The 24,416-nt window shown below is 52.1% G+C and overlaps 6 non-coding genes across 6 annotated transcripts; 4 read left to right on the top strand and 2 right to left on the bottom strand.

Annotated features, from left to right (window-relative positions):
* TRNAF-GAA (transfer RNA phenylalanine (anticodon GAA)) lies at positions 1 to 73 on the top strand. Its single transcript has one exon. It is a non-coding gene; the product is annotated as a tRNA-Phe (tRNA).
* A 5,201-nt stretch (positions 74 to 5,274) lies between these two features.
* Positions 5,275 to 5,347, bottom strand: TRNAA-CGC (transfer RNA alanine (anticodon CGC)). Its single transcript has one exon. It is a non-coding gene; the product is annotated as a tRNA-Ala (tRNA).
* Positions 5,348 to 12,406: 7,059 nt separating this feature from the next.
* TRNAS-GCU (transfer RNA serine (anticodon GCU)) lies at positions 12,407 to 12,488 on the top strand. Its single transcript has one exon. It is a non-coding gene; the product is annotated as a tRNA-Ser (tRNA).
* Positions 12,489 to 15,537: 3,049 nt separating this feature from the next.
* On the top strand, positions 15,538 to 15,609 carry TRNAQ-CUG (transfer RNA glutamine (anticodon CUG)). Its single transcript has one exon. It is a non-coding gene; the product is annotated as a tRNA-Gln (tRNA).
* A 4,882-nt stretch (positions 15,610 to 20,491) lies between these two features.
* Positions 20,492 to 20,584, top strand: TRNAI-UAU (transfer RNA isoleucine (anticodon UAU)). Its single transcript is given in 2 exon segments — positions 20,492 to 20,529; positions 20,549 to 20,584. It is a non-coding gene; the product is annotated as a tRNA-Ile (tRNA).
* A 3,504-nt stretch (positions 20,585 to 24,088) lies between these two features.
* On the bottom strand, positions 24,089 to 24,162 carry TRNAT-UGU (transfer RNA threonine (anticodon UGU)). Its single transcript has one exon. It is a non-coding gene; the product is annotated as a tRNA-Thr (tRNA).
* Positions 24,163 to 24,416: the final 254 nt, after the last annotated feature.

Raw genomic sequence — 24,416 nt, 5'->3', positions numbered from 1 at the left:
GCGGAAGTAGCTCAGTTGGGAGAGCATTAGACTGAAAATCTAAAGGTCCTTGGTTCAATCTCAAGCTTCAGCAGAGCTTTTCCAAACTTTGGCCAGAGAGCAATTAGTGACTGCGTGGGGCCTTGCTGCTGGCAAATGCTCGTGGAAAGGATATTTTTGGCACTATTGGGACACCAAGGCGCTAGCATGCTCTGCCTTTCTTCTCTTGCTCTTCCTGAGCAAGGGGAGGAATAAAGACCCCATTGTGCCCATTATGATCCAGGCAACTTCACAGATCTTGTTGAGTGTTCCCAAAAGTCCACTGCTCAACCCGATGAGTGAGTGAAAGGCAGCTCTTAGGCCCTCTCACCACCACTTTCTCCAGGTTGGCCCATCCAGGTGTCATGGCAAATGCCACACAGGTGGATGGCATTGCAGGGGAGGGTCAGAGGAACACAGCTGAGATTCTGTGGTGAATTTTTACCATTTTCCACTGGTATAGAGTACAGCTTCGTGGCTGGAGCATTTGACTGCAGATGAAAAAGTCCCAGGTGCTCCTTCACAGATGGTTGTCTTAAGGGAAATAGATCTTCATCTCCAGTCCATTTGGGGTTTTCCCTGGATGTTTGAAATAGATTTAAACACTTATCATTTTCCTCTGCCAATGTACCAGCACTGAGCAAACCTATCCTTCAGCTGAGATCAGTTCCCAGCCTGCAAAGCTCAGGGTTCTGATCCATTGAACACACGAGGGTACTGTACATCACAGATATGCAGGGCCCTGCTCACAGTGGCCTGTGCTGGGCAGGAGAACCAGGCCCAAAGCCGGGGGGCTCAGGAATCTAACACACAAAGGCCACTTGGTTCAGACTGAGCTCACAGCACTTTGGCTTCATCACGCTCGTCCAGCAGCATCAGGGCCCACCGCAGGCACAGGAAGAAGCCTGTGTCTCTGACCAAGATACATTCAAATGGCAGGGGCAGAGCTGCTGGAAGCCCCAGAAAAGAACCCAGCCCAGGACCAGGCAAAGCCCTCCCACAGTGGGGGCTGCAGAAAGGGCCAACACATCTCAGAAAAGTTCCCAGCTGCAGAGCCCCAGGCCTTGGCCCAAAGCCCCCAAAGAAAGACATGAGTGAGCCATGCGAACACCAACCCCACAGCCAGGGGTTAGAAACTTGTTTCATGGCTCCTTCCCCACTCTAGGAAGAGAAATGGAGAAGTGGGGCCCATCAAAAGTACCTCCAAGACCTTATCTACCAGGTTTTGGTATAAACTTCCCTCCAAAAATTCTAAAAACCTTAGACTTTGGGGATAAAATTCGCTGCCACCAGCCAAGTAATAATAAGGAAACCGGGCAGAGACGACGTGGGAAATCTCAGCCCCAAAAGTAAGAACCAGGACACAAACATTAACCAATACCAGGTTAATAAAAAGAAAAAGGAAGAACTTTTATTATTACAACAATATTTGTGCTGCAAGCCTCATGACGAGATGGAAGAGTCACAAAGTAAAACACATGGGGAGTCTCCACCATGGGCCTAGAACTTAGTTACAAGGAGAGTAAAAGAACATTTCTAAAAAGTGCACAGACATCAGACCCCACTTCCCAAACCATAGAGCAATGAAGCCTAACGGATCTATCTAAACTTTACCCGACTCACAGAAGATTGGAGGGTCTGTTCTTGGAGGGAGATATTCTGCGTCTCTCTCCCTCATGGCTGGAAAGAAGAAGGAGGAAAAAGACAGAGAAGAGAAGAGGGAGGAGCCAAAATTCAATTCTTACCTCCATTCCTATAGGCCAACCCCACCTGGCTCAGGAGGTTAATCCTTTTACTTCCAGGCTGCTGGCTAACCCTCATGATCGTGACAACTTGCCTTGAGAATGAAAGGATGAGAGGTCCCTGGAGTGACTTCTGCCCCAAAAGGCTCATTTATGAGTTAACCCTGGGACTCCCAGAGAGGCCAGAGTCTGGAGGATGAGGGGTTTCTTACCTGGAACAGCAGCCTGACATGTTTCCTGCTGCTCAGATTGGCCATGAAAAAGATCGAAGATCAAGAACTGAACACTCAGAGGCACAAAACACATTCAGAGACCGGAACAAATTACAATCCTCAGAATGAATGAAACCAAAAGGTAACTGTGCCAGGGTATCCGCCCCCCATTGCTCTGGCTGTACCTGCAGGAAAAGGCAGGGAGGAGAGATTCATTGCTAGCAGGAGCAGATGGAGCTATAAGTCAGAGATGGAAGCTGGTAACACAGAGGCTCCTGGGGAAGGGCAGTCACTTTGCGGAACACCAGCTGGGAAACACGGGCCTGTGTGAACGTTGGCAAAAAAAGACATGTCAATGACACGACCGGAGCTGAACTGAGATCTTTGGGAGCTGGATGGAAGAAGTGTCTGGGAAATCCCAAAGCAGTAGTGCTGTGACATGGAGCCTCCCATCAGGAGCAGGTGCTTCCACCCTGGTGTGTGAGGGTTGCGACCTGGCACTAAGGGATGTGACCTTGAGAGAGATTAAAGATCTCAGGATGTGGAAGTTGGTGTTAAGCAGAAGTGCGTTGCATCTAATGGTGGGCAGTATGGAGTCCCCAGAGATGTAGCACAGGGAAACTGGGACATTGCAGAAAAGGAAGTCGAGGGTAACCACTCTGCTTTGTGGCAAACACCAGACACCAACCTCTGGACATAGCTTAGAAGGCCAGACCGCTTTCCATTGCACCACACATCTCTGGCACACAGAGACTAGGGACACCCAGCGTATGAGCTCCCCTCTCTCACTCTCCTGGCTAAGAACCATCCATGTCCCTCTCCCTTTATGTACTGGGACAGAGTTGTGCCCTTCACTCCACAGTGACACACCTCTGGGCCCCAGAATTCAAGGAAACAATTCCAGAACTATGAGAAAGATCCCGGCAGGGCAGAACATTTTGAAGAGAGACACAGACGGACAGTCAGACAGACAGAGAGACAGACAGATTATTTGGGTTCTTTTTTATGTACCTCTTTTGTTCCAGAGCCTTCGGGTGTGTTCACCCAAGGGGCTGCCGGGGTCAGGACATGAGCCCTGCAGAGCAGGGGTGGGTGTGGCAGTGACATCACAAGGGCCTTTTGCAGAGCAGTCACTGATTGGTTAAAGGAGGTGGGGAGGTGATGACCTCACAGACAGTGCAGAACAATGGCCAGGTGGGACAGGCTGCAGGACAGGGGCCATCTCAGAGTCCCCCCCAGGGCTTTGCTGCAGGGAGTCTTTTTCTTGAGAGCTCTGCCCTGGAGGCTGGGGAGAGAATTCAGGGTGAGGAAGATGAGCGTGAGGAGAAGCCTCTTTGACGTGTTCTCCTTCCCCACCACTAACTGCGCTGGATGGCAGACGTCCCTGTGGGGAAGGTCGAGTCTGATCCAGCTGGTGCTGGGCAAATTGAAGGCAGGAAAACAACAGCTTAAGGTTCTGCAATCCCCAATGGAACCGCACAGTAAATGAATCAGGATTCTCCTTCCAGCTCCCTTGGCCCAGAGCTGGAAAGCGCAACAGTCTGTGAGCCACTAATGCCTTTTTCTCTGGAGCAGGGCTACCAGGCCATCTGCCACAGAAAAGTCTCTTGTAATGTGCAGTGCAGCTGTACATGAAAAAGAGACCTGTTCTACCGACTGCACTGGCTCCGCGCTGAGGTCAATTTTGTCAGCCTTAATTTGTTGTGTCGATATTGCGGGAGGTGTAGGAAGTGTTGGGGAGAGCTGCAGCACCAGTGAGCGGCAAGATCAAGATTTCCAAATACAGCGTCTACACACAGGAAGCCTATTTCAGATGCAGCCATTGGACGCACTACGGCTCATTTCAAAATGGGCTCCAGTCCTTGTCTTAGCAGCCCCTGTTCCCAAGAGCTGCTCTTACTCGTACAATGAGGTTTACGCCTTTCAAAATAAGCCAACCCCAATTTATTTCTGAATTATTTCAAAGCAGCGGTTGCCTTGTGTAGACGCTGGGATAGTTATTTTGAAATAGCTTTGCTGTGTAGAACCCCCTTATGAACCCAGGGCTGTGACAGGCACAGCAGCAGCTGCTCAGAAGACACCCAGCACTGCAAGTCAGGTTGTCACTCACCAGCACCCCAGTGACAGGGGATTTGGAATGGTAAATGAGTGAGGGGAGTAAAGGGCAGAGCCTCCCCCACACCCAGCAAAGCATCTGCATCCTGCCAGCTCCTCTCAGCAGGACTCTGGCCTGCTCCCTACAAGCCACTCAACCTCTTTCCTTGATCTTTGGCCCTTGCTGTCTCTAGCAGTCAAGCAAAGGGGAACAGACCAGCACCCTGAAGCTGTCTCCGAGGTAGCAAAGGGCTGAGTGTTAACCAAACAAGCCAGCCAACCCACAGAGGACCAGGCTTCTCCGAGGTGCTTTCAGAAAGGAGCAACTGGCAGTTGCAAGGACAGTATTACCCCTGCAGTGAGATCGCTGTCCCTCCCCCACAGCTCAGCATCCCACCTGGGCATTCCCAAACCCCCTCCCCCCACCATCCTGAGCCCCAACCTGGCTCCCCCCCCCCCGCCCCAGACTGTGTCTCCCATTCCCCACTGCCCTGAGCCCTGGCTAGGAATTCCCTCAGACCCTGCTGCCCCTCACCCCCTGTCCTAGGCCCCTGCCGGGTGTTTCCTCAGACCCTGCCTATCCCCTACCCCCACTGCCCTGAGAATGACACTAACAAGGCCCATGTTCCCTGCCAGAGGGGTCACAGCATCACCACCTGCTGCAAAGTGCTTCCTCTGGAGGGACCCCAGCCTGCTGCCTGCTGCTGAGCTCAGCTGCTCCCAGCTCACCCAGAGCACAGGGCCCTAGACCAGCAGCTGCCCTGTCTGCTCTCCTACCCACAGACACAGAGCCCACAGGAGCAGACCCCACAGCTGCCACCCCAACTCCAGAACCTCTGTGTATGCAGCACTCAGCCTGCCCACCAAATGACACACCTGCAACTTGTTCCTACCTACTGCAGGGGTATCTCCCTATGAGGTAAATGGCTCACGTGTGCATCACCACTTTCTCTCAGCAGAGGCAGTCCATGGCCACGGCCTCCTCTTTCATATCCAGCCTCCACATCAAACGTGTGTCTGTTCCCACCAGGTGGGAGAGGAGATGCTCAAAGTGCTCTCTTGAGCCCTTGCACACAGCTCAGCTCAGCGAGCTACAGATCCCCCCCCTGTACATTGAGAGCTTTCTGGGGGGTCACCGAGAAGGAGGAGGAAGGAGGCACTGCTCTAACACTGCCTTGGAAGAAAAGTGTGGAAAATGGAGTAGTCATTGGAGAATGTGGGTATCGATCCCACTACCTCTTGCATGCGAAGCAAGCGCTCTACCATTTGAGCTAATTCCCCTGACTATATGCCAAATTTGTGCCCCAGCCCCCTCACTGTTGAGTCCCTATGTCCCTGCAGCTCCCTGGCTCCTTTCCTAAGATGACACTTGTAAGACCCGTTCCTACCAGCTGGCTGGCTGAGCTGTTCAGACAGTGCTGCTAATAATGCCAAAATGACAGTTTCCAGCTCTAGGTGAGCCCTTGGGGCATCTTGACTAAGTGGCCTGGCTGCTCTGGACAGGGAGGTTCCTGTGGCTTTGTAGTGCCTGGTGTCCTCTGCACATGTTCTGGGGGCTGTGTCCCCTCCCTGGACTCAGCTTGGTTAAGCTCCGTGGGCAGGTGAGGTACATGTAACGGGTGACTCTGTGAACTGCAGAGGTCTGTAGCATGCGGTGCTTTGGCAGATGCTTCATTTCTGAGAGCAGCTGCAGTGGAGAGTTAGTGGTCTGTGGGAGGAGGGGTTTCCTCTGGGGCATATTTTTAACCTTTTACTGAATAGCCAAGTCTGTCATTTATTTCTCAAGCCATTTTCAGAGTGTCCCATCTGGGTGTGTTTAACAGCTGGAGCTGTTAGAATGGGTGATTAAACAGAGGTCCTGAAATGGGGCGTTAATATTCTTTTTAGAATGACATCATATGAAATAATCATCAGACTCATTGCTCCTTGTCAGTTATCAGCTGCTTAAATCTGATTGTCTTCCCTACCTATGAGCTGTTCCAAATATGTATTTACAACAAAGATATTTATTTGTACCCATGAGGCAAATCTACACAACACCATCATTGCTGTCACCCATGAAAAATTCATTCCGCCCAAAAGGAAATTCCTCCAGCCCGAGGATGGGCAATGTCCGAGGGAACACGGATGTGGCCTTGGTTCTCTGGTGGCTGAGAAAGGAAGGGATGAGGGCTGCAGAGGTTGAGGCTCATTGGCTGCTACCCTCCCACAATGGCTAGACCACTGGATGGAAGCAGTACAGAAGCTCTTATTCTAGATAGTTCTGCAGAAACCTTTTCTCCGTCCCCTGGAAGTGAATGTGGGGAGGAAGGTGAGGAATCTTCCATGTTACACCACTGAAGGGGACAATGCTACTCCTTTTGCCTGACACCTCTCAGATATTCATGTGATTTTTCTGGCCAAGGTTGGGAAACTGATTTATTCAGCCTAGTGCACTCCCCTGTGGGAACAAGAGCCCCCAGAATGCAGGTGGGCGCCTCCACTTTGGTCTTCATTTCAACTCCTCTCTTGTGGAACCTATGTACTAAAAGTGAGTCCAAAAGGCCTTCTGAGCCACGCTCAGACAGGAGGAGGTGGTGGTAAGAGTCTTGTTTCAGCCAGCTGGCAGTTTACTCTGCTGCTCTACAAGCCTGCAACAAATTTTTTGCAATTGGGGTCGGTAATTGGGTGGCTCTCACCATTTGACTGTCAACATTTTCTCCCTTTCTTATTTCTGAAGAAAGCTTTCGAATTTAGATTGTGCGGTATTCGCACAGTCTGCTCTTTTGGGTAAGAAGCTGAGAGGGAAGGCTGCTTCCAGTTGTAAGGAAACTCACACAAAGGTAGTCAGTAGCAGACTCTTAATAGCACCATTCCTGGGTGCGCTTGAATCACCGTCTTTCCAGTTAACAGCCACAGGACCACCACATGGCTGCAAAGCCACTCGCCAGCAGAATACTTGCCCTCTGCCAGCGTCAGTGCAGGATACTCACCAGATTGCATGCTGGGTAAAGCCTTCACAGCTGAGTGGAGCGGCATAGCACAGGTGTGCTGTGCCCAGAACCCAGTGGTCAAGGGATGAAAATAGTTCTCTGCCAGCTGTAGAGACTTTGAAGACAGCAGCCTGCCCCACTTCTGCTGCAAGTCTGCGTCAAAAACTTTGTGACTGGGGTCTGCAATTTGATTGTTTTGGCAATTTTACCCTCCACCTCGTCTTTCTTCTTCTTAATAAACACAAAAGGATTGGCCCAGTGGGCTCTTTTGGGAAAGACCTTCTGGGTACCTTGACCTGGGGCTGTGGCAGGTCCTTTGGAACTGGAAGAACCTGGGTGGATTTGGTGAGATTGGTTTACGTCTGGGTGAGGAGGATACGGGCTGTGGCACAAGGGAAGGTGGGTGTGCAAGAAAACTGCTTGTGTGACTTCTTGCTGGCCAGGCTGGCAACAGATGTGCTCTTTGTGACTGATTTGGTGCCATGTGGGGAGAACACCCAGTGCTGGGATGGAAGTAGCCCTGTGTAGCAAAGGGGTGTTGCACCCCCATCCCCAGCAGAAGGGGACGCCTGCTGGAGGCCTCAGTGGGTGAGCCCAGAACACCTGCGCCCAGCCCCACAGAGACTGACACAGGAGACAGGACATGCTCATGACAGGACCCAGGGCTCACTAAAAGGGTGGCCTCTACGCCAAGCAGAGGAGTCTGGCTGAGGTCCTGGAATCAGGAGACAAAGACCATACACCCAGGTGGCTGATTGGCCAGAAGGGCCCACCTGCTGCTTTGACATGACCCCAGAGGTGGAGATGACCCTCCTGCTTACCTGCTACTCAGAGGTCCTGGACTGACCTGAGCTCTCTGCCCCTCTGTGAAGTCACTCCAGGGAAGGTCCTGATCTGCTGGCTGCCAGCTACCTGTGCATCCCAGACCGACCCAGGGGTCCAGAACCATCCTGAGCCTACAGCTCTACTGTCACTGCACTAGCCCAATGACGTAGGCATGCCCGACTTTCCAGACCCGATGGCGGCGACTTACCCAGACGACAAAGAACTGCCCAACCTCCCAGATAACACGGCGTGGGACCTTGAGACAAGGGAGGTGGAGGTAGGAAGCAGCCGGGGGAACGCCCCATCAGAGCCCATGTCGATGTGTTTTGGGGGATCCCCGCTGACCAGAGCTGGTGTGCCTGTGCCCCCTCCCCATCTCCTTTGCCTCTCCCAACCCAGAGTGCCTTGGTGGTGTGCTTGGTGCTGTACCCTGCTTCAGGGGAAACCCACTGGCAAACTGTTTGAACCGCTCCGCCCTGCCCCTGCCCCAGGGCTCTTATATTGTTTGGACTGCCCCGCCCTGCTAACAAGCTGCTGAGGCTGATTAAACGCCGCCCAGCCCTGCCCCAGGCCCAGGGCTTCTACACAGACTGGCTGTGTAGAGGCTGAGTCTGACTAAGGGACTGCCCTAGGGCTGGGGCTTCTATCTTGACTGCCCACCTGCAGCCCTGTTAAATGGGACTGGGGCCCATGGAGACTGCTGTCTGCCCAGAACCAGGCAGTACCTTGATTTGGAGAGGTCTTGTGGCCTGCTCCACCCCAGAGGGAGCGCACATGCCTGACCCAACCTCTACACCCAGTTTGAAGCAATTTGCCCTGGTTTGGCTCTCTCAGCTGTGCCCAGAGTATCCTCCTTTCTTACAGACACATAAAGAGAGAGAGAGATCCAGTGTATGGAGAGGTTCCTGGCCACCCTGTCCCAGTGACCCCTGCCTGCCTTGGGGACAGGTGCTTCTCGGCCCAGGTTAGGGAGTGTCGGCTGGGATATGTCGGCACAGCTAATTCAACACACTGCATGAGTCCAGGAAAGGTGGTATCATTGCACGTGGGCTCTCCCTGGGCCCTCTTCTCTGCAACAATGAGGTCCTGGGTGTCCTCCTCACCCCGGCTGCCACCCTCAGCCACCCCCTCCCAGACACCCACCCACCCAAAGCTCCTCCTTCACAGGCCAGCTCTGCGCCTTGGCTGTGCGGGGAGGAACCAATGGTCACATGGCAGCTCCACCCAGGCGCAGCCTGTGTCTCCCAGGACAGGACAGAGCAGGCCCGGCTCAGGCAGGGCTGCTGCGTTAGCTCAGTGGGTTTATTGAGGACACAGGCACAGCTGACAGCAGGGTCACTGGAACAGCCTGGCCCAGAGCTCCTGGAGCAGGGCTGGGAGCGTCTCACCAGGGAAGAACTTCCCCTTCCCAGTTCCCAAAGGCCCCATTGTCCTTCTCGCAGAGCGTGGAGAGCACGTGCAGCATCCCTCGGACACTCGCCTCCGCCGTCAGTAGAGCCTGCGGGGGGGAAGCAGAGTTAGGGGGGAGCCTGCCCTGGGACTGACTCAGGACACCAGGGGCCCACAGGCAGGGTCCAGCTGGCATTCCCTTGAATTGTCCCACACCTGAGTGGCATGAATTTTCTTATGTGTGTCGAGGTGAGGGGGTGCAACACGCAGCTGACGTGTGACTCCTCCCCTTCACCCTGGTGCACATAACACAATTCATGTGGTGGGAGTGCGGCCAAGGGGTCTGAGTGGGGGAAGGGCTCTGGGCTGGGACAGAGGGTTGGGGTACAGAAGTGTGAGGGCTCTGGCTGGGAGTTTGGGCTTTAGGGAGGTTCTGGAAATTAGGGATTTGGGCAGCCAGAAGGGAGCTCTGGGTGTGGAAGATGCTCAGGACTGGGGTGGGTGTGAGGATGGGGGTCCAGGCTCTGAGCTGGGGTGCTGGAGTGGGTTTAGGCTCTGGGTAGGGAGTGGGCTGTAGAAGGGGTCCAGGGTCCCGGCTGGGAGTTGGGTTTTGGGTACATGAGGATACTGGGTGGAGATCACAGATATCACCCCCATGGAAGTACCTGCGCGCTGGTGCGCATGACGACCAGCTCCCCCTCTCCTGCTCCTCACAGCAGCAGCTCTGCTCACCTTCACTCTGGGATGCCAGCAGCTTGAGGAACCAAGCAAGCGGCAGCAGGAGGTTGGAAGCCCAGGGCACAGCACTGAATCCCTGAGGGCTTCTGAGTGGGACACGATCCCTCCGTGCAGGGCAGAGGTGGAGGGCAGGATGGGTTCCAACATAACCATTACCCATACAATGAACATCTGCCCCAACATGTGGCTACCACTGGCCTCTCCCAGCGAGATCGCTAATTGGTCAGAGCCAGAATTCCCCATGTGTGTCTGCACGGCATCAGGATGGACAGCGACACTCAGGATCCCGTCTCCGCCGTACCCCAAGGCCTGGCACTTGGTGAGCATGTTCAGAGCAGCCTGTGGGCGAGATGCCATGAGCAGAGACAGCAGAGTGTGGGGGAGGGAATGAGCCCTGTAGGAAATGACTTGCCCTTCCGAGGGGAGGGACGGGAAAGGCTGACAAGGAAGTGAGGTGGCATTAATTTTAATTTTGTCTTTCCATGTGCAGAACAAATTTTATGTCCACTGAGACATGTGTGGACGGGCACCGCCAAGAAAAACACATGCTGCCGGCTGTGGGTGCTCTGCTAATCAGCTGGGCAGCATTTGAATTTCTCCTGGATGGCCACTCAAGCACTCAGCTTCTGGGAAGCACTCGTGAGAACAAAACACTCCTGTGGGCTGCACTCTCTCATGCTCTCAATGATGACAGCAACCCACACAGATGCAGGTATAGCTGCCCTTTGATAAGCCACTGATGCTGAGGCCTCCAGTGAGCTGTGACAGGTGAGCACACCTGAGAGCCGTGCTGAGGCTGCTCTCGGTTATGCAGGGTCTGGTTGGTTAGGGAAAAGTGGAAAAGTGACATGGATGCTCCTTTTGGTTTTCCCATAACTTTTCCAGATGCAGTGAGCATCTGGCGCCCCTTCAGTTGAACTGGGGATGGTCTCTAAATGGGGTATGTCCACCCTTAGAAAGGGGTAGAATTAACAGCTCCTCAGTGACCCTTCCCTGAGCTAACACTGGCTCGACTGGCGCTGAGCTGCACCCGGCCCATCGCTGCATGGGGATTTCTCTGGCGGGAGACAGGCACAACAGAAAGTTCCTCACCGGATGCGAACTCTGATCTAAAGCTGTGAGCTTCCACGGCTGTAAGTGGTGTTGTACGCAGGGGAGGGAGAAAATGGCAGTGGGTGAAATAAGACTATCATACTTCCCCTTTATAAAGCTATGGTATCCCCACGTCTTGAGTACTGTGTGCAGATGTGGTCTCCTCACCTCAGAAAAGATATATTGGCATTAGAAAAGGTTCAGAAAAGGGCAACTAAATGATAAAGGGTTTGGAAGGGGTCCCACATGAGGAGAGGCGACAGAGACTGGGACTTTTCAGTCTAGAAAAGAGGAGAGTGAGGGGTGATATGATAGAGGTAGATACAATCATGAATGGAGGGGAGAAAGTGGACACTGAAAAGTTATTTACTTGTTCCCATACTAAAAGAAGGAGAGGACACCAAATGAAATTAATGGGTAGCAAGTTCAAAACTAATAAAAGAAAGTTTTTCTTCACACAGGGCACAGTCAACCTGTGGAACTCCTTTCCAGAGGAGGCTGTGAAGGCCAGGACTTGAACAGAGTTTAAAAAAGAGCTTGATAAATATTTGGAGGTTAGGTCCATAGATGGCTATCAGGAAGGGGTAAGGGATGGTGCCCCTGGCCTTTTGTGGAAGGCGGGAGACGGATGGCAAGAGACAAATCGCTTGACCGTTGTCTTCGGTTCACCTCTGGGGCAGCCGGCACTGGCTACTGTCGGCAGACAGGATACTGGGCTAGATGGACCTTTGCTCTGACCCAGTATGGCCGTTCTTATGTTCACCTTATCGACTGGGTAAGGGCAGCGATGTTCTTATGTTATTTCTTAACAGCCTTTCTGTGGGCACTGCTGAGCAGGGACCCCAGGGGCTCCAGGGTGGGACAGCCACATGGACACCTGCCTCAGGCCCTGTGGCTGGTGCTGCAGACTGATCTATTGCTCTCAGTGTCAGAGAGAGGGGAGTGTGACATTCAACCCCACAGGCAAGTGTCTGCCCCTTTGCCAGCTGTGCACAGCCCAGCTCATCCCAGCTGCTGGGAGAGACCAGAGCCCCTGAGACAGCGTTGGGGACAGGCCCTTCTCTCAGAGACAGCTGCCCATGTGAGTGGCTGCAGCTGAGCCAGGGCTGCCCCCAACCTTGTCCCCATGTTTGGCTGGGGTGCTGCACCCCGGCTGTGTTTGGGGCCCTGATCACCCCAGGAAGCCGCACTGCAGGGAACAGGAGTGAGAGTAGCACTGCCGGGCCAAATCTGCCCATCCTGTGTCCCTGGCACACCAGTGAGTTGCAGAAAGGTTCCTGGCAGGGTTGACTTTGGGACATATGAAAAACATGCAGCAGAAGAAGATGAGGTGGCCGAGTGGTTAAGGCGATGGACTGCTAATCCATTGTGCTCTGCACGCATGGGTTCAAATCCCATCCTCATCGCATCTTTCTTTGTTGATTTCCAGCCTTATATTGGGATGCTACTTCCACCACAGCTGAGCCTGCTGCCTGCAAGCACAGGACACCTCTGTGAGGCTGAGCTGAGCTCTGGCTGCCAGAGGGGGGGGTGGGATGATTTCATTTGCCCTGAAAGTGCCAAGCCCTGACTCCAGTGTCAGCTCCACTCACCTCTGCCCCCTGCAGTGCTGCTGCCTGGAGCTAAGCAAGGCCCCAAACACAGCCAGGGGTGTAGTTCCCTGGCAAGGAGGGGGCAGCCCTGACTCAGCTGAGGTCAGGCACAGGTGCAGCTGCCTCTGAGTGAAGGGCTGGTTCCCCAAGGCTTGATGCAGTGCTCTGGTCTCTCCCAGCTCCTGGGCTGGGCAGTGCACATCTGGGAAAAGAGCAGATATTGCCCAGGGGGAAGGAATGTTTCTCTGCCCCTGACAGCAATAGATCCAGCCACAGGGCCTGGGGCAGGTCTCCATTCAACTGTCTCACCCTGAGCAAGCCCTGAATTCTTCTGTGCTTCTCAGCAGCTGGGAAAAGCCTCTTTGGGACATATCTCCTGCTCCACAGCTGAAAGGAGCACACAGGAGCTGCTGGGTTCAGCTCCCAGGGGTACCGGACTGCTACCTTCTGCAGCATCAGGTGTTGGCCCTGACAGGACATGGGACTGGGGGGACCTTTGTTCTGACCCACAATGGATGTTCTGAAGATTCACATGCTGGTGACAGGCCAGTACTCCAGGCCCCCTGGACACTCCTGTCCTTGTGGGGAAGGAGCAGCTCTGGGCTTTCACGTCAAACTGCACATAGCGACTACCACACTGTGGGGTGGCTCTTGCAGTGCTGCTGAGCCCGGCTTTGTGTGCTGTGTCTGAGACTGGAACCCCCAAGCCCCTTTGGGGTAACGACTGCAGCACGACTGGTCAGTGTCCGGGCTCCAAAGCAGCCAGACCCACTGAAATGCCAGAGGGTCCAGGGAAACACTTCCCTGCCCCTGGGCTGTTTTCATGGGCTAAACTCCCTTCCAGCATTGACCTGAGTGAGACGCTGACACGGCCACTTCCCAGCCCCAGCCCAGGGCACTCAGCCACCAGCACATCCAGGTGCTGCTCTCAGAGCTGGGACGGCTGGGTTTGGCTTGTGCTGCAGGGCTGTAAAATGCCAGGGGAGTCACTTTCCTTGAGTGCTCCTTCCTGCCATATCTCCCCCTGCCCACTCCCAGCCATCGCTCCCAACCCTTGTTGCTACTCGCGCCAACTGGCCAGAGGGGAACATTTCTCTGAAGCCCCCAGAGCTCATTTTTCTTTTCTTTGCTTTTCCAGTTACCAGTCTGGAAAGAAGTCATGGAGATGCAAAGATTGGCAAGCTCGGTGGTGATTGGGTGGGAATATCTGGCTGAGGGAGGCCACAACAGCCTTGGTTGGGAGTTCACAGAGGCTCTGGCCACACTAGCCTCTTGTTTGAGAGGGGCTGTGGTAATCAGCCACGTTGCCAGATGCTAACGAGGCACTGCCATGAATGTGCAGCACCTCATTAACATAATGGCAGCCACTCTTGCTTTTAATGTGCTGGTTTCAGAATACATGCTGTGAGTGTAATAGGGGACCCTTCGAAACACTCCCCTGGATTTCAAAAGCCCCTTCTTCCCAAACAGCATCTGGTACAGTAGAGGAAACTTGAACTCAGAACGTTTCTTTGCAATCTTGGCCCCAAACCATTCCACTACTGAAACACGAGCAGCTCACCGCTTTGTACACCTCAGAGCTCAGCTCAATCATAGCCAAGGCTGGATCAACAGCTGAGAGGCCCTCACCGCTGCATGGCTTTTTTGGGGGTGGCAGCCAAAAAGGAAGAGGAAAGACACTGAGCACCTATGGTTAGACTGCAGGTGTATCTCAAAGTAACTGGCGCAGTTTGTGCATTGCCAATTGCATGGTTCATCTGGAAATACCTTATTTGAAATGTGGGCCAATTGCAAAGGTTCCATTCGCCCTCTCTGCAGGAGGGGGAGCAGAACCAGAGTAGAGCACTGAAATGTCTGTACCTCTGTGTCCCTAAATAGCAGCTGCAGTCTAACCATCCCCAGGAAGCAAGCTGCAGGATCATCAAAAGTGCCAGATAGAGAAGTTACTGCCACTGACTGCAAACTCAGCAGCATCTGATTGATTTGTGCATGTCCTTCAGCAGGTTCTTTTTGCAGTGATTGATGATGCTCCAAGCAGATGAGAGAGAGGTGCCCCACACATGCTGGTAATCTGTCTCCCTAAGTGGCTGTAGCTCTGTTAGTGGGAGAAGCCAGAGAAGCAGGGGATGAGCTGTAATATGTGCATCAAGAAACAAAGTTTAATCAAACCCCATTTGTAAAACCACTGTGAGCTGGGGAAGGGACAGAAGCTGGGGGAAACAGTGTTTGTCCTGCAGGAGGGTGAAGATGAAGGAATCCAAGGGGCACTCTTTGTGTGGTGGTATAGTTCAGTGGTAGACTGTCTAAATACAGTTTAAGAGATTTTTTGTTCAGATCTAAAGACCTCCCTTTCCCATCACATTCTGCATTTCTTTTCCACGTGTATTTCTCATATGGACATGAACCCTCAACATTTGCAACTGCCAATGCATATAACCCTAGCAAACCCTTCCGTCAGCTGACAAGAGAGAGTGATATGAACAAAGAGGTGCTCACTGAGAGTCTATAAAATGTATCACATTCAGCCACATCTATCTGCGCACTTTTAAATGTGTGTGAATTCAGAGCCAGGGTTATTGTACCCTCCCTCACCCAGATATTCCTCTACAATCACCACCAGCCTTTCCAGCCTCTGCCTCTCCATTAGTTCTCTCCAGGCTGGTTACTTTAAAAGAATAATGAACCTGTCTAGTCTCTCTGGAATTTGAAGAAAGAAGAGCAGGGATTGATGTCTGAGGGAGGACAGCAGCAGAGATGGGGCAGGAAGCAGTGTCCTGAGTCACAAAATGCCTCGAGGGTGGCAAGCAATGCAAGGTGCCAGCCTAAAAAGAGTTATAGGAGCTGAGAAAAAAACAAAGTGACAGGTCCTATGGTGTAATGGGCAGCACTCAGGACTCTGAATCCTGTGATCTGAGTTCAAATCTCAGTGGGACCTTCTGGTTGTTCACTGAAAACCTCTTCCCTGTCTGTAAATCAAGGGGGATTCTTTGCGCATGTGAGTGAGGACTTCTCTCTCCTGGTTGATGAATAAGGCCCACTGGGGCAAGGTCTCTTGTTGGGGTGGTTCACTAATATACCTGCAATAAGTTGGGTCTCTGGAACACAGCAGCCCTTTTGGGAATTCAGGAGGACCTGTGGCAGGTGATGCAAATAGATGGATTGCTGTCAAGGCCAGAGAGAGGGGAGTGCCACATTCATTTCCCCAGGGCAAATGTCTGCCCCTTTCCCAGCTCTGCACAGCCCAGCCCAGCCCAGCCCAGCAGCTGGGAGAAACCAGAGCCCCTGAGTCAGCCTTGGGGAAAGGACCTTCCCTCCCGGGCAGGTTCCCATGCCCCTGTATGCAGCTGAGTCACAGCTGTCCTTTCCCCTCTGCCTGACTGAGGCATCACATTCCCCAGGTGTGTTTGGGGCCCTGCTTAGCAGGGGGGAGTGCGGCACTTTTGAGCTGACATCAGAGATAGGTTGGGCCCTGCCATGGAAAATTAAAGCATCCCCCTCCAGCCTCATGCAGTTACCTTGTGCTTGGAGTCTGCCCAGCAGAGGAGCTGGAAGCCCGCAGGGTCAGGGATGGGGTGTGCAGAAAGCAGGAGACACACAAGAGATGTCAGTAGGAAAGACAGCAGAAAGGCCAAACAATAATGGGATTTGAATGCAGTGTGCAGAGTACAACACCTTAGCAATCCTTTTCCTTTTCCCCTCAGCCACCTCACCTGAGTGGTGCCTGGGCTTTTGAAACATCCCAAGGTGAGCACTGCCAGGAGCCTTTCTGCCACTCCCTGGCTGGCTGGGGACACAGGAGGGGCACGTGTGGCTGTTTAAAGAGGCCCCCTGTGCTATTGTGCACTTGTTTGCTCCTCCCCTGGGCTCACCTTGTCCTGTAGAAACACACTCAGTGGGCACCTGTGCTGAGCTAATGTCCCTGCAGCTGCCTGGCCTGGGCCTCTGCCTCGGGTGCTGTAGGGCAACCGACTAGAGAGAGAGAGAATTGGCCTCATCTGGGCTCTGGCCTGTGCAGCTCCACTGTCTCTCTACAACAATTTACAGTCGTATCATTAACACCGCAGACTCCAATCCTGTCCCTGGGCGCACACACACCACAGGGCAGTGAGTGTGCCGGGGAAGCTGGGCTTGCCTTGGCTGCATGCATTGGCCCAGAGCCCCCTAAATCAAGACATGAGTGAGGCAGGCTAACACCAGCACCACTGCCATGGGTCAGAAGGTGGCCCTGTGAGTAAAGAGACAAGACATTCACAGAGTGACACTTGAGAGGCTGAGGGTTCAGAGCCAGTGCAGCCAACTGAAGGGGGAGGTGTAGGAAGGAGTCCAGGGAGGAGCTGTGAGAGCTGGGAGGGGAAAGCCCAGTTGTGCTGGGAGTAGGGTCCCTCTGGGGCTGGAACCAGAAGGAGGATGGGCCTAGCTTCCCCCACCAGCCACTGAGGTCATGGTGTAGACCAGGCCTGTGGCAGGGAATGAGAAGACTGCAGGGCCACTGTGGGAGAGACAGAGAATTGAAGGACTTGGTCCCAGGAGGGGGGAAATGCCAAGTTATCCAGACAAATGCTGAGTCAAAAGCTGGACCTTTGCAGCTTCTGCCAGTGAGAGGTGCTGCCACAGCAAATGGGACAGGTGTCGTCACAGCAGGGGCCACATCTTGAGCAATTGAAGGGAAGAAAAACACACACAAGGACACCAGCCCCCACTTGTCCTGACACACTGTCAGAGAAAGGCAGAAGAAGGGCTAGTTTGGGCTTTGGAACCCTGGAGCTTTCTCATCCTGAGCAAGAAGCGCACCCTGAGACCACCCTCAGAAAAGAAGCTCTGGGTGCTCTTCAGGACCATGTTTCAGCAAAGAGCCAGTAGCTGATAAAAACAACAAGAAGTCCTTTGGCGCCTGTTAGCCGATGGCCAAGGATGTTTGGTGAGGTGCCAGCTATGCCCGTTTTATACCATCCGTGACTTTAACCGCTAGGACGCACTGTCCCTTTGCGGCGGGCAGCCCGGGCTAGGCTGACGGATGCCACAAGGTCCTAAACACCCGTGACTTTAACTGCTAGAGCTCAGAGCCCCTTCGCAGTGGGCAGTCAGGATTGACTGACAGGCGCCCCAAGAGTTTGCCCCGTGGAGGCGGCACAACTCAACGCTAGGCTCTTAGTACTCTCACCTAATGGCCAGGCTTTATAGCCAAAACGGCTGAGGTTCTTTAATTGTGTTGGCTGCTTTACAGTAAACCAGAGAAACAAGTCAGGCTTATGCACAAATGGTTACCAAAATTTATTAAACTAGATTCTAATCATGTGGTTACAAAATTGCTAGTGCCTACTTATTTAAATGTATAGATGTTACACACACAAACAAGTTACAAAGCTGAAGCCACAATCCCAAAGAAAGAAAACAAAGTATAGAGCTCTATTTCAAAATATGTGTACACTACAGATAGGAGATCAGGTGTGGGTGCTTCTTACCCTCCTTGCATCTCTCGATTCCAGCGGTGCCAAGCCAGGATCGGTCACTCAATTCCGCGGAAAGACGAATAAGGGACAAGGCTCAGGGACCCTTTTAGCTGCAGAAGCCTTGGGAGGCTGTCACTTATCTGACCAGCAGATAGATAGTGAAAAGCACTCAAAAATCATGGTGCTGTAGGTCCCATACTTATACCTCTGTACTCCTTTATTCTCTTTCTCCTTTCTTATGCCAAATTGGGGCTGGTCTGTCTGGGCGATGCCAGCTCTCGCAAGAGTAGTTTACACTTGCAAGGGAGAGAAACAATAAGTTCCGACTACTGGACACTCCTTTTATTAGGGTAAATATTTTCCCACCTAGGATGTTGGTGTGTGTGCATCACGTTATTTAGTAGGGGCTAAGAGCCATGTCTGTCACAGCTTCTCTGTCTGCTGTGAGCCTAATCCTTGTATATGTTCCCAGAGGCACATTGTAGCAGCACACCTGTGCTTTCTCACAGCTTCAAAGGCTGTGCTGGAATTTATGTTAAGTGCCCTGTTGTTTTGGCTCCCTTGTGTTCCCAGCAATGCTGGTCTGAGAGGGGGCTGTCTGTCTGTCTACAGTGAGTCAGCCCAACCAGAGGCTTAGCTCCAGTGGGCCTCACTCATTAAGCAGGATGAGGAGCTGTAACTCAGATACACCTGTGTGCAAAAAAGCCCAGCCCTTGCAGGGAGGGAGATTTAGAACAAACCACAGACATTTGAATTCAGATTTCAGAATCCTGTGTGCTGTCTTTTACACAATGTGATTGGCAAATTTTGGCTCTTTTGGGCACCTCTGAGATTTTTGTAAGCTGGCACCCTGCACTCTATGCCACCCTCCAGCTGTTTCACTTCTCAGGACACTCCTTCCTACCCCATCTCTACCCCTCTTCTCCCTGAGACATTGAGCCCGTACCGTCTTGCTGCCCACTCCACTTGGCTGGAGACTGACTTTCTCTGAAACCCCCAGAGTTTTGAAACAGATTCATTTTTCTTTTATAATAACCAGCCTGCAGAAAATTAACAGAAATACAGATATGGGGAAGGATGTTGGTGCTTGTGTATGAATATTGAGCTGAGGAAGCACATAATGGCTCTGGCTGTGAATTCCTACAAAATTGACATCCTCTGTCCACACACATTTACAAAATGTGCAGCTACTTCATTGCTGAATGTGATCCATTTGATAGACTCTGAATGAGAACCTCTTTAGAGAAATGAGACCCAAAATTATTCATATCGGTGTCAACTTTCAGTTGCCCTGTTTAGCCAGATTTCAACTGAGGGAGGGATTTGCTAGGTATATATGCAATGGCTCTGGCAAACAATGAGGGCTGATCTCCATTTTAACCCCCGCCCCATATAATACAAATCCAGAGTGTGTAGGGAAAGGTGAGACAGCTGTAGTCATACAAGTAGCTGCCTTTTAAAGGAGAGGCTCGGACTTGAAACAAGACCACTTGATCTACAGTCAAACACCGTAACCCTGACCTACCCCCACATTTCACTCTAGCTTGTGCCAGTGATCTTCCGGCCCCTTTGAACAAACCCTTCTTCCCCAGCTTCCCTTTTCTGTCCCAACCCTCAGGGGTTTTACAAATGGGGTTTTATTAAACTTTCTCTCTCCCGGTGCACACCACAGCTTCCCCCTACTGACCTGGCTTCTCCCACTCACAGAGCTGCCATCACTCAGGAAGGCTGGTTTCACGTGAGTGGGGGACAGCTCTCCCATCCACTTGGGCTGCGGCCACACTTGGCCAAAACTTTGAAATGCCCATGCAGATGGCCATTTTGAAGATTACTGATGAAGTGCTGAGTTGAATATTCAGCACTTCATTAGCATTAGGACGCTTCCAGCTGCGGTACTTTGACAGCACTGCTTTCGGAAGCACGTGGCTCGGCACGGCTACACGGGGGTCCTTTTGGAAAGGACCCAACTCCTTTCAAAATCCCCTTATTCCTCTCAGCGGAGGAGCCCTTTTAGTGCCTTAACCACAGCAGCTGTGTGGAATAGCAGAAGCACAAGCTGGAGTTGGAAGAGAGGCAGCCAAGGGGGCTGAGGGGGGGTAAGTGGGGATGGGCCCCAAGCTGCTGCCCCAGTGTAAAGAGGGGAGGATCCTGATGCCATGTCACAGCCTTGGAGAGGGTTTGTGATCTGCCTCACACTGGTCCCCCAGACAGGTTCTGCTCTGTGACTCCCCCAGTGGGTCCCAAGGCCATAGCGGCATTTGGCAACATGGATGCGATGGAGGTGAGGGGCTGTGACCTGTCGAAACAGGTTCTGCTGCTGAAATATGACCTGACCCCTAAGTCACCTGGGTCCCCTCTAAAAACAGAGCTCCAGTGGCGCAATGGGTTAGCGCGCAGTACTTATAGAGCAGTACTGCCCTAGACATGCTGAGGTTGTGAGTTCAAACCTCACCTGGAGCATTGCTTTTTCACCTGGTTGGCTCTGAATCATCAAATACTTTGACTGGAAGGGACCTCAAGAGGCCAGCGAGTCCAGGCTGCTGCGCTCATGGCAGGACCAAATACTGTCTAGACCATCCCTGATAGACATTTCTCTAACCTGTTCTTAAATATCTCCAGAGATAGAGATTCCACAACCTCCCTTGGCAATTTATTCCACTGTTTGACCACCCTGACAGTTGGGATCTTTTTCCTAATGTCCAACCTAAACCTTCCTTCCTGCAGTTTAAGTCCATTGCCTCTTGTTCTATCCTCAGAGGCCAAAAAGAACAAGTTTTCTCCCTCCTCCTTATGATACGCCTTCAGATATCTGAAAACCGCTTTCAAATTCCCCCTCAGTCTTCTCTTTTCCAAACTAAACAAGCCCAATTCTTTCAGCCTGTCTTCATAGGTCACAATCTCTAACCCTGTAATCATTCTTGTCGCTCTTTTCTGGAACTCTCTAATTTCTCCACATCTTTCTTGAAGTGAAGTGCCCAGAACCGGACACAATACTCCAGCTGAGGCCTAACCAGCGCAGAGCAGAGCAGGAGAATGACTTCTCTGTCTTGTTCACAACACAGCTGTGAACGCATCCCACAGTCACGTTTGCTTTTTTTGGAACAGCATCACGCTGTTGACTCCTATTTAGCTTGTGGTCCACTGGGACTGCTAGATCCCTTTCTGCTGTAGTCATTCCTAGACAGTCTCTCCCCATTCTGTGTGTGTGAAACTGCTTGTTCCTTCCTAAGTGGGGCACTTTGCATTTGTCCTCATTAACTTCATCCTGTTTCCCTCAGAGCATTTCTCCAATTTATCTAGATCATTTTGAATTACGATCCTCTCCTCAAAAGCAGTTGCAACCCTCCCAGCTTGGTATCATCTGCACACTTAAGAAGCGAACTTCCTATGTCAATATCTAAATCATTGACAAAGATATTGAACAGAACCGGTACTCAAGATGTCCACTGTGGCCTGTGACAGCTGCGCTGGGGAGGCTGGTGGCAGTGCTGGAAGGTCCCGAGGAGTGGGCCCTTCTGTTTCCCTTGTCCCACAAGGCCACAAGGGGAGGGCTGGCCCATTCTCACATGAGGGCACCACAAGCACCACAGACAGGTGTGGGGCTCCCTCCCTCTCTCATGGCATTGTTCTGGCCACAGGCTGAGACCAAACAGCTATCTTAGGGCACAACCGCAAGGTGGGGAAGTGACGCACAGGGGCAAAATCTCCTTTGGTGTATTACAAACCTGGCATTCTTGTAGTTCTCAGAGCAGAAAATAGGTGACTGGTACAGGTGCTGGCTACATGACTGTGCGGCTGCAGTGCAGGAGTGGGAGTTTCTACATCACTTTCCCATGAAGTTCCTGTCTGAATTATACCTCAGTTGTACCACTTGTCTAACAGAAACCCATAGCAAGGGCTGGCGCAATGTTAGCAGAGACATTGAAACGAGGCCAGCTGAGCATGCAGAGAATAGAATTGATGTTAGGAGTGGGATTTGAACCCACACCCCCCTTTGGAGACTAGAATACCGAAATAAGGGACAGACAGAACCTTGAGTTTGGAATCATAGACCACTTGGGCAGTGGTGAAAAAGGGGAACTCTCAGTCCTAGCTATCTTTAATGTTTGATGAATTGCTCAGGCACACCACAGTAGCACGTCTTTTTCAACACCAAACTGGTGTTCTCCAGCACAGCTGGTTTTCATAAAGAATCACCCTCACCTAACATTTGGAGGTGCTTTGTCATTAGCTAAAAAGTTTTGGACAAAGTGGGAACTGCCGGCTTGCAGAACTCAGGGCTGGAATTCTTCCATTCAAATATTTGCTAAATAGGGGGTTGATGGGAGCTCTGATGGGCCGTGTCTACACTTACACAAAACTTTGAAATGGATTTTCCCACCAGCTTCTCTTCCCCGCTTACAGCTGTGAGCTAAGTAAGAACATAGAACTCTTAGTCTACCAAGTATACCAAGTAAACTTAAACCCACCAACTTGTTGTTGTTACAACAAGCAGCCAAACAGCTAAGCTAGCCAGCCCACCTGAAAAATGCCTTGGAAGTGGCCCTTTCAGAAATGATTCAGAGGGCAGAGAAAGGCCCATTAGGGGTTCAGGAACAAGGTGAGTGGGTTAAGAGTTGCTCCTAGGTAGAGGTGTTAGTTCAAGTGGCAGAGCACTCAAATCCTTGTCCCTGTGTAAGTGAATAACACAAATTCAGAGTAAAACTGGTGTTTGAACATTTGTTTGTTCTGTAGTTGTTAAAAGAATTGTTGTGTTCTGTTACGCACACACACATTTCTTTGTTATAAGCTGTTGCAATTGTTTTGGCTGCAGCCTGGCTCTCCTTTACTACTTCTTTCCCCATGGCTATGTCTGTACTAGAGAGTTTTATTTCAAAAAAGCCACAGTTCTTTCAAAAAGTTCTGTGGAGCAGCTACACAGCAAGGCTGTGGCTACACTGCCCAGCCCTTTTGGAAGTGGCGTGGAAATGTGGCCGATAGGAAATGCAAATGAGGTGCAGACTTAAATATTCCATGTCCTATTTGCATAACCGGTCAGTACCTCAATTCTGGAAGAGCTGATATTGAAAGTCCCAGTTGTGAGTGCAGTTGCTTCCCTCTCCTCGAGCAGCTGAGCCAGTAAAATACTTCCCTCAATTTCTATAAGGTCCCCCATCCACACATGGCAGGGCAAGCAGTGGCTTGAGGATGCAATTTAGGGGAGGGCAAGACATGAGAAGGTAGAGCTTCTGTAGTGTAGTGGTTATCACATGTGCCTAACATGCAAAAGGTCTCTGGTTCAAAATGAGGCAGAAGCATGAGTGCCTCTGTTTGTGGGGCTCACCCTTATGCCCAGAAGGGCTCATCTCTTTCTCCTCTAACCTCTCTTACAGATAAGCCCAGCACCCATGTGACAGAAGATGTTGAACCAGACCCTGTTGTACAGCAGGAGAGCCCAGCAGATGCGTTGCTGCTCGTGCACAGAAACTCTGTCCCAGCATGTACTTGAAGGCTTTTCCCTCACTGATGTCACTGGCTGGGAATCACAGAGCTATCTTTGCCCCTCAGCCAAAAGAGGCTGTGCCAGGCAAGTGCCCCTGCCTGATCCCACATGCTCAGTCCCAGCCAAAGCCTGCTCCAGAACCTGCCTCTGCCTCCCATCAGCCCCTCACAGACTGACCTGGCAGAGAAGGGGCCAATCCAGCTGGAGCTGCTGTGCTAACAGAGCAGCTGGAAAGGAGCAGAGCGTGACAGGAGGAGACACAAAGGCTGCAGACCCTGCCCATGGCCCTGCTCTGGACCCACCCAGCAGGGACACATGGGCTGAGCTGTGCTGCTCCCAGGGCAGGGCACCACAGTCCCCTGCTCACCCCAGGAAGCAGCTCTGCAGGGGACATGAGTGATCATAGCCCTGTTGGGCCAAACCTGCCCTTCCTGTGTCCCCGGCCAGCCAGTGAGTGGCAGAAAGGTTCCTGGCAGGGTTGAAGGCACCACTGGGAGTTGAACCCAGGATCTCCTGTTTACAAAGCAGGCGCTTTTACCAGTTAAGCCTTGGTGCCCCCCTTGCTTGAGCTGTGGGTCCTGACAGGGAGGTATCTGTGTTCGTCTGTGTCTTCAGCCAAAAAGCCGTCCTGCAGCACTTTAACGACAACCAAACGAATTTATCAAGTGATGAGCTTTTGTGGGGCCGACCCACTCTGGTGGGCTGCCCACAACAACCCCTTCCCATTGCCCAGCACAGACATTGTGCCCGACGGAAGCTGGAGTTGCCGCCGAGAGGACATTGCGGATGAGAGGAAGGAAAAACCCCCTT

This window comes from Carettochelys insculpta, chromosome 33 (genome assembly GCF_033958435.1).
Source record: "Carettochelys insculpta isolate YL-2023 chromosome 33, ASM3395843v1, whole genome shotgun sequence".
Lineage (NCBI taxonomy): Eukaryota > Metazoa > Chordata > Testudines > Carettochelyidae > Carettochelys > Carettochelys insculpta.
Note: the sequence above shows the minus strand (reverse complement) of the source record. Positions and strands in the feature narration are given on the sequence as shown.